This window comes from Zootoca vivipara, chromosome 1, assembly GCF_963506605.1.
Source record: "Zootoca vivipara chromosome 1, rZooViv1.1, whole genome shotgun sequence".
Taxonomy (NCBI): Eukaryota; Metazoa; Chordata; class Lepidosauria; order Squamata; family Lacertidae; genus Zootoca; species Zootoca vivipara.
The window spans coordinates 124,467,851-124,482,916 of NC_083276.1; the positions used below are offsets into that span (position 1 = coordinate 124,467,851).

Sequence of the window (15,066 nt, forward strand, 5' to 3'; positions counted from 1 at the left end):
TAATAGAGTGGCAATCTCTATTTCTTCCTTGCCAAGTGTTTTTCTTTAATATACACTTGCAAATATGCTTGTTGCCATTCATGTTTTTGTATGTATGTGCAAAGTAAGTTGCATTGTTCCTTAAAAAATATCTGCATGAAGCATCCTTTTGTTTGATCATTTCTTAAGAATATTGTTAGATATGCCACATGTAACTGAACTACAGTTGCAAAGACAACAGAGAGACAGAGAGAGAGAGAGAGAGAGAGATTGGGAAAGGTTAAGTACACAGTTTGAACAGGATCCTGCTCCTTTTCAAGCTAGTAGCAAAACTCCTACTGCTTTTTATGGGTCATAATTTCAGCCCTGGATGACCAGAAGCGAAGGATAAGAAACAAGGTAGTTTTAAACTGCCATGGAACTGACATTGCATTGCTCCAAATTACTGCACAATAATAATATAAAAGCTATGCATATTTTACCTGGGAGGAAAACTCCACTGAACACAATATAACTTCCTTTTGAGTAAACTGGCATAGGATTGCTCTGCTGAAGCCAGGTTTTTTTTTAATCCCATATTTTGCCCATCAGTTAGCAGCTACAACGGTACTTGAGCAGTAATTTGTGTGCCTCGTCTGTGAGAAACTCCTCGCTATATTATTTCCCCCTCTGGAATGCCTCATCGGAGAAAATATGCTGGCTATGTCCCCTTGGTTTGTCATGATCTCTCTTTCCCTCTCTCTCTCTCTCTCACACACACACCTCCTCCTCAATTCCAGACAGAAGCTAGCAATGCACGAGAACGCAGAAGGAAGCCATGGTTCTGCATTTCGGCGCGCAAAAGCGAGGAAAGGCCAGTGGCGGCTGCTGCGGGGAGAGCGTAAAGTCATTTGGTAGTTGTGGAGGAGGAGGAGAGCCCTTCACCTTCCTGTGCATTGCTTTAAAAGAAAAGAGGGGAGCGTAGAAAGAAAGAAAGAGAGAGGAGGAGGAGGAGGAGAGAGACTGTGTGACAGAAGGGGAGTGTCTCCGCGGGGGGAGCATCTGGGCGCGCGCGAGGAAAGAGCCAGGGAAGTTGGCTCGACGTGGAAACCCAGCTTGGAGCGGAGAAAGGACGCCGCTTCCCAAGGCGAGGAAGGGAGAAGAAGGAGGCGCCCGCTAGACCTCGGCAGCTGCACGCCCAACTAGCAGCATTTCCCTTTTAGAAGAAGCCTTCCCTGGCCGGACCTCGACGCCTCAGGCGACAACAGACCCTTGGCTGCGCCTGTGAGGTAAGGCATCCGGCGCGCGTCTCTCTCGCGCCTCTCCGGGGCTCAATGGCGCCTCGACTTGGGGAATGCGTTTGGCTCCCCGCACACACCGGGGAGCAGCAGGGTGTGAACTTGCCATCTTATCGTTAATGGTTGGAAGGATCAAGAACCCCCCCCCCCACAAAATAAAGTGTCCCCTCCCCAGCCAGCCCTGCCTTTCCAGGGCGCGCATATTTAGGAAGGCGATTTTGTGACACTGTGTGGGGAACCAAATGTGGTTCTGGTGCTGTAGGGTCAGTTAGGGAACTCGGTTTCTCTTTCTCTCTTCTCCACCCCCCACCCCCCCAAATCAAATGCAGTGTTGCTCTTCTGCCTTCAGCCCAGAGAAACGAAAATAGAATTGTAGCTTTAGGGAAGTGTACGTTGAGAGGAGCCCGCTCGTGCCATTGTCCAATCTAAACAGCCTCGGGGATCTGATCCTGGCACTCCTTCCACAAGCGCACCCTTTGGATTCCAGCAGAGGGGGGCGTCAGAAGCCCAGGATCGGGTCCTTTGTTATGAGCTAGCTAGACTGGAGCTGCCGACCCATGTTTTGTTTTTGAGGCTCGTCTTACAGTACATATCTCTGTAAGGGGGAATGTTATGTATGAGTCACATATAAACCACATTCCCCAGGCTCCCTCCCTCCTTCCTTGTCTCCCCCACCACCACCACCCTGCTAAAAGTCGCCAAAGGATATCGGTATTAAAGTTGGGTGGCTTTGTGGAAATATTAATTCTGAATGAATGGAGCAGCGCTGTGAAACTAAGAAGCGACAGTACCCGCTGCCCCTGGGAAAAAAAATGAAACAAAATGTGCTGAGACAGCAGCACTGCTCCTTCTTTCAAGAAAGGATGCATGGCATTTTCTGGAGGAACTGCCCTCAAATGTGGCTGTAGAAATGTGCTGAGATTTAACGGGCAGATGCAAAGGTGAGTGATCTGTAACGGCTGTTTGCACAGCGGTTCTGACATATTCTTTTATTTTTTAACTGCTGTTTCAGTCAGCGCTTTGCTGTTCACATCCAGCGTCTTCCCTTGCAGAGCACACAAAAAAAATCGCTGTTGCTATTTTCAGATCGTTTTGTGTCTACTGGCAGCTGGCAGCAACAGGATCAGTTTTGTTCCATATCATCACGGTGGTTTTCTTTTCCTGCACAACCGTAAATGCTGGTTCTTTCCTTGGTGAGGTAGAGAAGGAAAGAGATTTTGGTTGCCAGTGTGCAGCTACCCACATTTAGAGATAGCAAATAGGCAACAACCCATTCCTTGCATTCCTGCTCATGCAAAAGCCTTTGTAACATTTGCAATCCGAAGTTCTATATCCATCCATTAGAATATGTGAATGAATATATGGGAGCGATTATAAATTATATACGAGTGCTGATATAATCCAGGGTATGTATTATCTGTTCTTTAAAAAGCCCGCACTGAAATTCTGCATCAAGAAAAGCTGAATTCTGCAACTTGCATAAAATTAAGGAACACTGAATAGTTCTGTTTCTGGTTGTCTAGAGAGGTGCTGCTGTGAGTCTTTCAGAATGCAACTTTGTGGGAGGAGACAGACCCACAAAGAGAAAATACAAGCCTTTACAGCTTGATGCCTGCCCTTGTGGTCCATGACAAAGAGCCACATCTAGGGGGGAAAGAATTCAGTGTGCCTGTAAGGCTCACCCACAAATAACCACCCCAGAAGAGTAATTTGAAAGTCTGCTAGGAAAGATGCAAAAAGGTAGGGGAGCTGTAGGAGAAACTGACTATCTCCACTGGCTTCTCCCTTGAGAAACCAGATCCCTCAACAAACTAGTGCATCTTGCCTGACCTCTCAAAGGAGCTGGCCTTTCCTTCTTGACTGACCTCTGTTGGAGCAGTGGCCTTGCCCAAGCAAACTCAGCACAACTTCTTTCCAAGTCAGCCATCCTCAGGTCTTGAGGAAATCATTCAGTGACGGTGCCTGAATAGTGGGTTGGAAAATGTAAGGCAGACAAAGGGCAAAACCTACCCTGTGAGTGAAAAGGGGAGAATAAAATCTTGCCTGCCCATGACGCTTTCCTACCTTGGCCTAAGGAAACATGGAGTCACTTAGTCTCAGCCCTCTCAGATGGTCACAGAAGCCTTCCCCCCCCCCCCATGACCACTGGGAATCCCAACTCCGAATTTCTAACTTTTGCTATTTCATCAAGCTTTGCCCACCTACTTTCAAGACCAGTGCTATTTTTTCTAGAAAAAGAGGTTCTGGGAGTCATGAACGCCTCCCTCGTTCTCTTAGAAGGCAATGGCGCCCACCTGAGAGGTGCCAGAATACAGTTTTGCTGAGTTCCGGCTGAAAAAAAAGCTCTCTTCAAGACTATGTTTGAAACTTTAAAAATAATTAAACCTGATCCACCCCTACCCCCCACTCAACATACTTCAATTGTCTCACTTTCTCTTAATACCAGAACTCTGAGTGATCCAGAGAAACCAACTGGCAGAAGATTTAAGGCAGACAAAAGAAAGTACTTCTTCGCAGAGAACCTATTGAATTAGCTAGCACAAGTTGAGGTAGTGGCCAGTAACTTAGATGGCTTGAACCGGAAAGTAGGCAAATTCATTCTTCTATAAATAGCTACTAGATCAGGATGACTTAAATGCAGTCGACAGATTTCAGAGGTGGTTTGATTCTGAGTACCAGTTGCTAGGAGCAACATCAAGAGAACATAAGAAGAGTCTTCTTGCCACTGTAGAAAACAGGATGCTGGAGTGGAAGGACCCTTGGTGTGATCTGATGAAGCTCTTCTCATGTTCCTACACATTTGTGCAGAATGGTAGAATAAACAGCCTTGAGAATAGGTACAGATAATAATAAGAGGTGTCAGGATGACCTCCCAAAGAAATGATATTGAAATTCCTTTTTAAGGCATGGGGCCCATCGAGCAAACATGTTTCACTATGGTGTAAAAGAATGGGATACAACTTGTGGAAAGGTAAGCAGGTTGGCAACGCTTGGTGAAATCTCAAAAGCCAGAGAAGTTCTGAGCTGGACTTCCAGAGATCAGGCAACAAGGCTTTAGTGGGCACCTGAGGAGGTTGGGAATTCTCCAGCCCAGGCCTTGTTTAAGGCTACTTTTGTCTGGGGTGCCAAATGATCAGTATTATTACTACTACTGCTATAAGTCACTCGGTTAAGTAGCTTAGTGACAGAAAGCTTTCATAAGCACAATGTCTGCATCAATTGCGGGTTTACAATGTAGCTTGCTAATTGAGGTGTAATTGCAGCTGTTCCTGTAAAAGAGAGTTTGGTGCTGATGGAAACGGAATGGTATAGAGTCTGTGTGCATTCAGGCAGGCTGTTTAGCACCACAAACCTATGCATGTTTACTCAGAATGGAATCGGGTACATTGTGTTCAGTGGAGGTTACACTCAGATATGTGCGCAACATTATTATTCAAAAGTGCAAGTTAGCAAGAAATGTAATTTTGCTATAAAATGGTTTTTTTTTAATCTATTTTTTAAAAAAATCCACACGGTTGGAAACCCACAAAAAGTATAGGGGTGAAAGGAGATTTGTTCCTTTGGTGTGTCACCCTGTTCAGCTTGGAGCCTCGGCTTAGCTCCATTTTTTAACCAAGACCCACATCCCAGCCCAGCAAGGAGTCTGGATTAAGCAGAGGAACATTGGTCCTCTGCTTCCTTGCTGCTCTGCCTCCTTGCTGGTCCTCTGCTTCCTCGCTGCTCAGCTTGGAGCTGGGGCTTGGCTCCAGGGCTGTGCTCTCCCATCCAGCATTGGAGATGAGCTGTTGTGCCACTTCTTTTCTGCCCGGACCCAACACGACTTTTTAAAGGCCTTGTATAATCCAGAGGAAAGCATACGTGAGCCCCCCAACTCAGCATAGTTTACCCTTCTGTGTGTATGTTGCCTTCAGCTGCTGGGATCTCAACAGACTGGAAGTAAGTAAGCATGACCGCACATTTATCATAATATAGATAAAACCAACAGTCTCCAAACCATCATTCTGCAATGCTATTTTGTCATAAGCAACCATAGTCAAATTTGGTCCAGGTTATAAGTTTACAGAATCTGTCATCATCAACAAAACAACCTCAAAGTGAGTGGAAATAGACAACCATGTACTGCATACCATCTTAAGCTCCTTTGATCGAGCATTTCAAACAATTGCGTCCTTCTTTCCCTGCCTTGGGATACTGTAGTTTGTACTAGACTTTTTACCCTTCACCCCCTGGAAGAGGCTGATGCTGCATCTTGGATCAATGACTTTTCAAATATGTAAGATGAATTTTGTTCAATTTTTTTAAGAGAGTGAAGCTGTTCAGGGCATGGGCTAGCTACTCTCAAAAAAGTGGTCTTGAGTATATAGTATACTTGGACCATTTTTCAGCTCTAATTAGTCCAATATGTATTTGTTGAGTATGTGTTGGTCTTGATCAGATTTCTGTTGTCTACCCTCCATTGACTTCTCTACATTGGGAAGGAACCCTGTATATTGTGGACTCTCCTTCCTTGGAGTTTTTTAAGCAGAGGTTGGCTGGCCATCTGTCATGGATGCTTTAGTTGAAATTCCTGCATTGCAGGGCATTGGACTGGGTAACCCTCTACAATTCTAGACCTCATAAGAAGTACAACAGATTTTTAAATGTTTCAAGTTGAAGAGCAAACTTTCAGCTGTCAACAGTTATTATTAGGTAGGCTGTTCAGGCCATTCATCTAAATGTTTCGCGTGCTCCCAGATGCTCTAAATTGTCAAATGCTTGGTGGGAACCCTCCTTTAGCTTTCTCCATTGTTGTATGACTTCTTATAGCATTATATAGGACACGGGTGGCGCTGTGGTCTAAACTACTGAGCCGTTTGGGCTTGCCAATAAGAAGGCTGGCAGTTCGAATCCGCACAACGGAGTGAGCTCCCGTTGCTCTATCCCAGCTGCTACTGCAAGTAGATAAATAGGTACCACTGCAGTGGGAAGGTAAACGGCGTTTCTGTGCACTCTGGTTTCCGTCATGGTGTTCCGTTGCACCAGAATCGGTTTAGTCCTGCTGGCCACATGATCCAGAAAGCTGTCTGTGGACAAACACTGGCTCCCTTGGCCACAACCCCAGAGTTGCCTTTGACTGGACTTAACCAGACATCCTGGAGAGTGAAGTCAAATGGGCCTTAGAAAGCACTGCTACCGTAATAACAAGGCCAGTGGAAGTGATGCTATTCCAGCTGAACTATTAAAATTTTTAAAAGATTTTACTGTTAAGGTGCTACACTCAATATGCCAGCAAGTTTGGAAAACTCAACAGTGGCTAGAGGATTGGAGAAGATCAGTCTACATACCAATCCCAAAGAAGGGCAATGCCAAAGAATGCTCCAACTACTGCACAATTGCGCTCAACTCACACGCTAGCAAGGTTATGCTTAAAATTCTACAAGGCAGGCTTAAGCAGTATGTGGACCGAGAACTCCCAGAAGTGCAAGCTGGATTTCAAAGGGGCAGAGGAACCAGGGAACAAATTGCAAACATGCGCTGGATTATGGAGAAAGCTAGAGAGTTCCAGAAAAACATCTACTTCTGCTTCATTGACTATGCAAAAGCATTTGACTGTGTTGACCACAACAAACTATGATAAGTTATTAAAGAAATGGGAGTGCCTGATCATCTCATCTGTCTCCTGAGAAATCTCTATGTGGGACAAGAAGCTACAGTTAGAACTGGACATGGAATAACTGATTGGTTCAAAATTGGGAAAGGAGTAGGACAAGGCTGTATATTGTCCCCCTGTTTATTTAACTTATATGCAGAATTCATCATGCAAAAGGCTGGACTGGATGACTCCCAAGTCGGAATTAAGATTGCTGGAAGAAATATCAACAACCTCAGATATGCTGATGACACAACCTTCATGGCAGAAAGTGAGGAGGAATTAAAGAACCTTTTAATGAGGGTGAAAGAGGAGAGCACAAAATATGGTCTGAAGCTCAACATCAAAAAAACTATGATCATGGCCACTGGTCCCATCACCGCCTGGCAAATAGAAGGGGAAGAAATGGAGGCAGTGAGAGATTTTACTTTCTTGGGTTCCATGATCACTGCAGATGGCGACAGCAGTAATGAAATTAAAAGACGCCTGCTTCTTGGGAGAAAAGCAATGACGAACCTAGACAGCATCTTAAAAAGCAGAGACATCACCTTGCCGACAAAGGTCCATATAGTTAAAGCTATGGTTTTCCCAGTAGTGATGTATGGAAGTGAGAGCTGGACCATAAAGAAGGCTGATTGCAGAAGAAATGATGCTTTTGAATTATGGTGCTGGTGGAGACTCTTGAGAATCCCATGGACTGCAAGAAGATCAAACCTACCCATTCTGAAGGAAATCAGCCCTGAGTGCTCACTAGAAGGACAGATCGTGAAGCTGAGGCTCCAATACTTTGGCCACCTCATGAGAAGAGAAGACTCCCTGGAAAAGACCCTGATGTTGGGAAAGATTGAGGGCACAAGGAGAAGGGGACGACAGAGGACGAGATGGTTCGACAGTGTTCTCAAAGCCACCCACATGAGTCTGACAAAACTGCAGGAGGCAGTGGAAGACAGGAGTGCCTGGTGTGCTCAGCACAGTCATTTCCCTCTCTTTCACTTCAAGATCTCAGTTCAGTCAGTCATGCAATCCTAAAGATGCTTACATGGGAGTAAGTCCCGCTCAACACAGTGGGACTTAACTTCCAATTGCACTATTAGTTCCACTGAAAATAATGAGACTTGGACAACAGAGAGTATTGCATTATCTTGAAGACTTAACACAGATTTATTGGGACATGAGCTTTCATGGCTAGAGCCCATTTTGTCAGAAGCATGAATTGTTATCCTCTGTTGGCAGGCGCTTGCATGGATATGGAGAAAAACAGATGTAATCAGTGGGGCCAAAAATGGGATGTAAGTTAATAACTAACTTTCCTTGGGTTTCCGTGAGACTTAGCTGTGAGCTTCTTCATGCCTGGCACTTTTTCTATGCAAAAATAATCTACATGTCAGAAAAGGGCATGGGTGAAGACCCACAAAGTATCCAGGAATTTCCAAGTTTCCAGAAATTTTAGGTTCAGCTGCAGTGTCCCGTTTTTTCTTCTATGGGGTTTTTCATATTCTACAGGAACACACTCCTCATAACCAGCAGATGCAGGCCTCAGACGAGCGCAATGATTGGCATTAAGTCCAGAATCCATTCCACCACCTCAGTAAGATCACCCAGCAAGTACAATGAGGCTCCCTAGTATATCAGGCCTTGTCCATTGCCTGAAATTTTACGGGTACATGACTCATTGTGTGGTGGTGGTTTTCATTTCACAAGTCGTATAAAAATATAGCTATGCAGCGTACAAAATATTGGTTGAAACCAAAACAGCATAACATAAAATCAAAGCAAAATACCTTATTGAATCAGGATTACAGCATTGTTAATTGGACAAGAAGATCATAAAAATAATTTTCATAAGACGTCTTGCTAAAGTAACCAGATCCATTGTTGGTGCCTAAAATTTTCTGTGGATGGGTAGCGCATATAATAAACCTGGCATCGCCACACAAAACACAGCATTTCTTGTTAAGGAAAGTATGACATTACAAGGGAACATCTACATGTTTATTTCAGAAGACTCCTTACCTGCTCTTCACCATAAGGTCCCAAATGCTGGGATAAGCACAGGCATCCCCAAACTGTGGCCCTCCAGATGTTTTGGCCTACAACTCCCATGATCCCTAGCTAACAGGACCAGTGGTTGGGGGAGATGGGAATTGTAGTCCAAAACATCTGGAGGGCCGAAGTTTGGGGATGCCTGGATAAGCATATGCTGAAAGAAATGCAAAACAGGCATGTAAAAGCCCAATGCAATCTTTCTGTATACAGTCAACAACTAAATATTCTTGCTTATCCTTCTTGTAGAAGTGTCAATGCAGTGTGTGTGTGTGTGTGTGTGTGTGTGTAAAAGAGGGAGGGCACAGCATTGTAACTAAGGAGGAGTCTTCACTCAGACTACATTTTGGAACCACCACAGTACCCACGCAAAAGACAGGAAGAACAGCTAACTTCAAATAGGCAAAATGAGGCTGATGGGGTTTTTTTTGTGTGTGTGTGTATGTGTTATTTCTAGCAATACTTCTCTTTTCCACAAATTCCCCTCTTCCCCTCATGAAACTGAAATTTCCCTCAATTTATGTTGGCTCTGTTGCAAAGGAGGCAGGCAGATAATAGCCCAAATGCTAACCGTTAAAGTGCAGTGTAGCCCATGAATGGTGATACGGGACCTAGTCCATTATATGAGATATAATATATGCACATTACAAACAGACAAATTGCTGACACGCTATCCTGAAACACAAATGCCAGCTAGAAGGGAGTGTCCTCTCAAAGGAATGTGTTGGCCTCTTAACCACTCACTTGCTGTTCTGCATGAAATGACATCCTGAGTTAAATTACAGTACTTAACAACTTTGCGGCATTGTATGTTTTCCTGCACTGTTAGGAAGAATTCTACTTCTGCATTGGATGTTACCAGCTGTCAGTATTACTGCAACTATGATTTGCCCAAAAGATGCTTTGCTTATTGAAAATGATTCAATATCAGATATAAAACTTTGGGTAAGACGTAACAGTTCATCATTTAAGTCTTCCAAGGGGTGTGTTATATAGGCATATATGGCATTTCATTACTATTTTAGCTATACAGAGCACTGTACAATTGTTGTATCTGCTTGCAGCATCCTTCTAAGGAAGACAGCCTCTTCACATTTTACGAAAAGGGAATCTAAGGCCAAACATAGTGCTGTGAATGGAATTCACATGGTTCTGTAGTTGATTTGGGGTTTGAGCCTACATCTGCTAGGTTATATTACATCATTTTCGTTGCAAATTGCTACTTTCTTGGAATAGCATTTTTGTTGTTTGCATCATTACCACAGAACAAACCATTTGTAATGGGACTGAGCAACTTCTTCGGCCCATTGTGCCATTTTTGCAGTGGCTTCCTTTAAACTGGGCCTTAGTGTCCAAAAACACTACTCTATGTGTTGCATTCACTTTTGTTTGCTGAGACACAAATGGAAATATGTAAAATAGGAAATGCTCACAGCCCCAAGCAAAATGCTGTAGCTAGACCGTTGCTAGGGTCAGGCTTCCAATGCCACCATGTAACTGATGCCTAAAAGGTTGCACTTGCTGTCCATATGTAGGGTTGCCATACAGTGCCTGGGCAGCAGTCGCTGAAATGTCCAGGAACCCATGTCGTCAGTGTCATTTCTGGCGATTTTCTTTTAAAGTAGCTCAAAAACACTTCAGTTTGGGGGCAAAAGTCAAAAAAGCTCAACAACTTTTCTGTCCGGATTTTCACTTTTTGAAATATGGCAACCCTACCACGTTACCAGGTCCTTAAAAAATTGGGTCCAGGATACCTTAAGAACCTTCATATTCCTTATATCCCTGCCCGATCACTGAGATATTTGGGGAAGCTTCTGTGGTTCCCCATAGCTCAGATGCATAGCTTATATCTGCCAGAAGCAATTTAGTACTGCGGGCTTGAAATCAGATATAGCACCCCCCCATAAAACTTTAGGTGCTTGATGAAGACCTTCCTACTTCAACACATGTTTCAAGTAAGCTTTCTGTTTTTATGATTTATTTATTTATCTACTGCATACATATTTTATTCCATACCACTCAGAAACTTCTTAGGTTAAACAGTGTATAAATGGCTGAAATGAAAAGAAATTAAATAAACTAAACTATATCTCTTACACAGCTGTCCACTCTTTTCTTTGCTGTTCTCGGATATATGTATATATATTTAAACTCTTTCTTGGTTTTCTCTGTATTTGTGCAGTGCCACCCATACTAATCCGGCTAGTCCCCAGTCTTCCATTTGGACTAATAAGGATAATCAAAGGGCAACATTGGTCCTTGTGTGGCTTGAGGATATTGGGGGTGATCTGAAGAAGCCTCTATCTAGAAACAAAGCTGTTTGTACATTCCATCCTATTCTTTCTGTTTAGAATTTCGTTTGATTAGCAATTCATTTTTCAGTTTAAAAAGAGTAGTGTAAAATTCATGGTCTGACATCAAAGGTTGCTTTCAGTATTCACTTCAAGGTACAGTTTAATTCTCTCTGTTTTTTTAAAAAAAGAAAAGCCTTTGGGGACAGTTCCCAAGAAAGTGATGGCAGAACAGCAGAAATAGTCAGTTTGTAACTTTGACGGCCTTTTTCAAACAACAAAGAATAGGCAGCAACGCAGACTTACCTTAATTTGAAAACGTAATAGAATGGAGTCTAAATTGAGGAATGCCAAAGGAATGTTTAGAGAGACAGAGAGAGCTGCACTAACAATCACATTTGTAAAGTAAATGTGATGTATTCCAGCTGTCATCAACAGGGCTGGCCGAAGACATTTTGGCACCTGAGAGAAACCACAAAATGACTCCTCCCCTCGCCAGGGATCAAGGGGTGAGGGAAGATCTGCATTGGAAACAAGGGTGAGTGGGTGGAATAAAATCCTACAATGGGAACAAGGGGGTGAGTAAAGATCTACAACTGCAACAAGGGAGGGGGAAAGCAAATCAACCTTACCTGACAGTTGAAGAAGGAATCAAAGGTTATCATGGGGGAGAAAGGCGCTCACTCTGAATCCAGCTGGGCGGGTGCAGACCCCAGGAGACCCCAGAGGGCAGCCCCTGCCATTCCTCCCTAGGGGTGGGAGGAGACCACCAGCACCTCCTATTCGCCAAGAGGCTGCTGTAGAGGCAGCATAGGGTGCTATTGCTGAGGAGGTGGCAGATACAGTCTCCAAGGAGCATGATGCAGCCATTGTTGCTTTTGCTGCAGCAGCGGCAGACAATGCATTTGTTAGAGGCCAGATCTGCCGCCCCTGTGGATCCTGCTGCCCGAGGCAGTCACCACACCTTGCTTCATGGTGGGGCCAGCCCTGGTCATTAATCACACTTGATATAAAATGGTTAATTGTTCTGACTTGCTAGAGACTGATGGGATAGTAAATGTTGAAGCTTGCAGTACAATGCCAATAATGAATATAATGTGGTGGTGGTGGTGGTTGTTTTTGCAATTTCCTCCCAAGTTGTTTATTGTTTGGGACTTTTATTTAAAAATGAAGTTCCCCAAATGTTTTATTTACTCTCCAGTCAAATACAGTGGTGTGTGTATTCTAATAACAACAACAACAACAATAATAATGTTTTCTAAGTTGTGAGATGACTTCCCATCCTTCTGATCATTCTTTCTTACATTCACTTACAGTAATAGCATTTTGGCAGATACTGGTGGTATCTGCTTGGAGTAAACAGATCACAACTGGCCATTGCAGTTTTTAAAATATGTGAGCCATACTTGTAACTAAGTTGCTTTTGCCCAAGGATTGAAACTGGCTCTTGATCCTAAAAAATGATGAATCTCCTATGGATACCCATAAGGAGTGGGGCACACAGTACGTTTAATTAATCTTGTTACCTGTTAATTCTTGCAGGTCTTTCAAGCTTTCTCACGTTCCTTGTCCAAATGATCATTTGCACATCTTTCAAACAAACAGAAATGCAAATAATAAACTATTTTTGTTTATGTCCAGAAATATTATGCAGTACAAAGAAAATTAAATATAAAGAAAACTATACCTCTTTCAGAAACTTCTTCTTCTTAATGTGGTATTGCAACATTTCAAGCATAACTCCTAGCTAACATTTTATTTCATTTTGTGACATAACAGATCATTTTCTGGACTCTGTAGGAACACATAGGTCCTTTTTGAATGACCATTCAAAATACGCTTCAGCAGCAGTTTAAGGTACTTGCCCCACCTGCCCTCAGCATCCTCAATTGCTCTTGCATCAGTTTGTGGTGTGTGTTAGGAGCCTCTCTGCTGTTTGCCACCTTAATTTTTTTTAAAAAAAAATTAAAATCACAATACCTCATCCCGTTCCCACACAGAAATTGTGGAAGAACAGCTTCCAAATAATACAAAGTATATTGGAAATGTCAAATCCATGTATCTTTTTTAAAGGAAAAATGGCACCGCATGTTTGAACAACTAATGAAAGCCAGTAGGAATCTTATGTCCCTGTTCACAAGATATGTTACAAAATTTGGCAGTTTTCTGATTTCATTAATTCAGTGTTTTGTTTTTAATTCTGATATTTTTTTGTAAGCTGCCCTGGGATGATTTGGGGGGGGGGGGCTATTACGTAGCAGTAGCAGTAATATTTCCATGTACCGACCACAGTGCCACGTTTCACACTATGGTTATAAAGGCAATGAATATCTTGTGGGTGGTGTTGCATTTTCCCAGGTATACAGTAAACTATACCTTGATGGGGGGCATGTGGACTGTGTGCAAAATATCATAAATAGACTCTTGGTGTACAAAAAATGTATATCCTCATTGTGTAAGAAAGTCCAGAAAGGTTTGCTGTGGCCGGAGTGCAAGGAATTCAGGATTTGTTGCACCTGTGAGAAAGCCCTTAAATCTCACTAGACAAATCCTAAACTTTTCTTTCTTTTCTTTTCTTTTTGATATGCATATTTAATTCCAGGCAGACAGACATTGTCAACTTGCAAGCAATTATATACATGCCATCTGAGTGCAGAGCATGTAACCCAGCTGAAAGATATTACCTACCAGCTCATGAAAAGATTTGAACTGTGAAGCTGTTACTGAGCCTGGTCTTTTATTGTTAAGCTTGGGAAAGTACCTAGGGCTAAAGAAAGAGAATAGTTTTTTTCCCCCAGTATTGAGGGAGGTATGAAAGAGGCAATGTCTTTTGCACTGTGTGCACTTGTTCTACTATCTACTAGCTAACAGGGTTTTGTGGTGCTTCAAAAATTTACAAAACCTGTTTAACCAGAGAGGATAATGACACCAAAGAAAAATGGGTACTCTGCGAAAGCAACAATAGCTTACATTGTGCCACATCCAATTTTCTGTGTTTGCACATAACAATAAGCCAAGAAATTTGGGATTGCTCCTACTTAGCCTCTTCATCTGTGTGAGCAGGTAAACAAACCAGGAGGGGGGGATAGCTGAACCCAGAGTCATGGTTTGTTTCTCTCTGACAAGCAAAGACTCTCTGACAACCAGGTTTAAACCAAAGTTTGGTCTTAACATACGAACCCTGGCTTGTTAGGGGGGAGCAAACCACAACCCTGGGTTCATTAATGCTAACCTGTGTCTTTGCAGGTTTGCTTTTACCCACCTGTGTGAATGGAGGATTGAAGGCTACTTTCATGTACAGTACAGTTTATCAAGGTAAGGTTCCAGCTAATTGTTACACGTGAGTGTAACTGATACCTTGCCTCCAACCTAGCAGAGCATGCCGTTCTGCTATCAGTTATTTGTACATCCTGTAGGCATCACTGTAACTCTGGAATGGGCCGGAGAATTGCTTTTATAATCTGTACTATTTACCAAAAAAGCGCTTTATATCATCTAATATAAATATAAAGCGGGTTGTGGTAGGGCTGTTAAGAAATTTAATATAGGGTTTGGGCTGGGGCCTAGGCCACAAGTCATGCTGAGTAATGGGGGCGTGGCTATTTAAATGCATGTATTGGGATTGGTGGAGGGGGCCCCCATTTAAGCTTGTGTCCTCCATTTTCTGATCACTTTTTGCCTTGGCGTTGAATCTCCCTCCCACCCGCCGCTTTCTTTCGCAGGTTTTAGCCTAACATTGCTTTGCCTCTCTAGGGGTCGCCTGTATTCAGGGGCCCAGTAGGAATTTTTCCAATTGGCTGATTGGCTTTGCCTCTTGGTTTTCGCCTACTGCTTAGCAAATTGTCAC

At 43.2% G+C, this 15,066-nt stretch overlaps 1 protein-coding gene across 1 annotated transcript in view; it reads left to right on the forward strand.

The window, feature by feature from the left end:
* Window positions 1-744: 744 nt before the first annotated feature.
* The window catches only part of SPATS2L (spermatogenesis associated serine rich 2 like), a 55,981-nt gene continuing 41,659 nt past the window's right edge, over window positions 745-15,066 (forward strand). The window contains exon 1 of the mRNA XM_035136833.2: window positions 745-1,247. The gene's annotated coding sequence lies outside the window, so the exon portion shown is untranslated. The remainder of the gene's footprint in view (window positions 1,248-15,066) is intronic.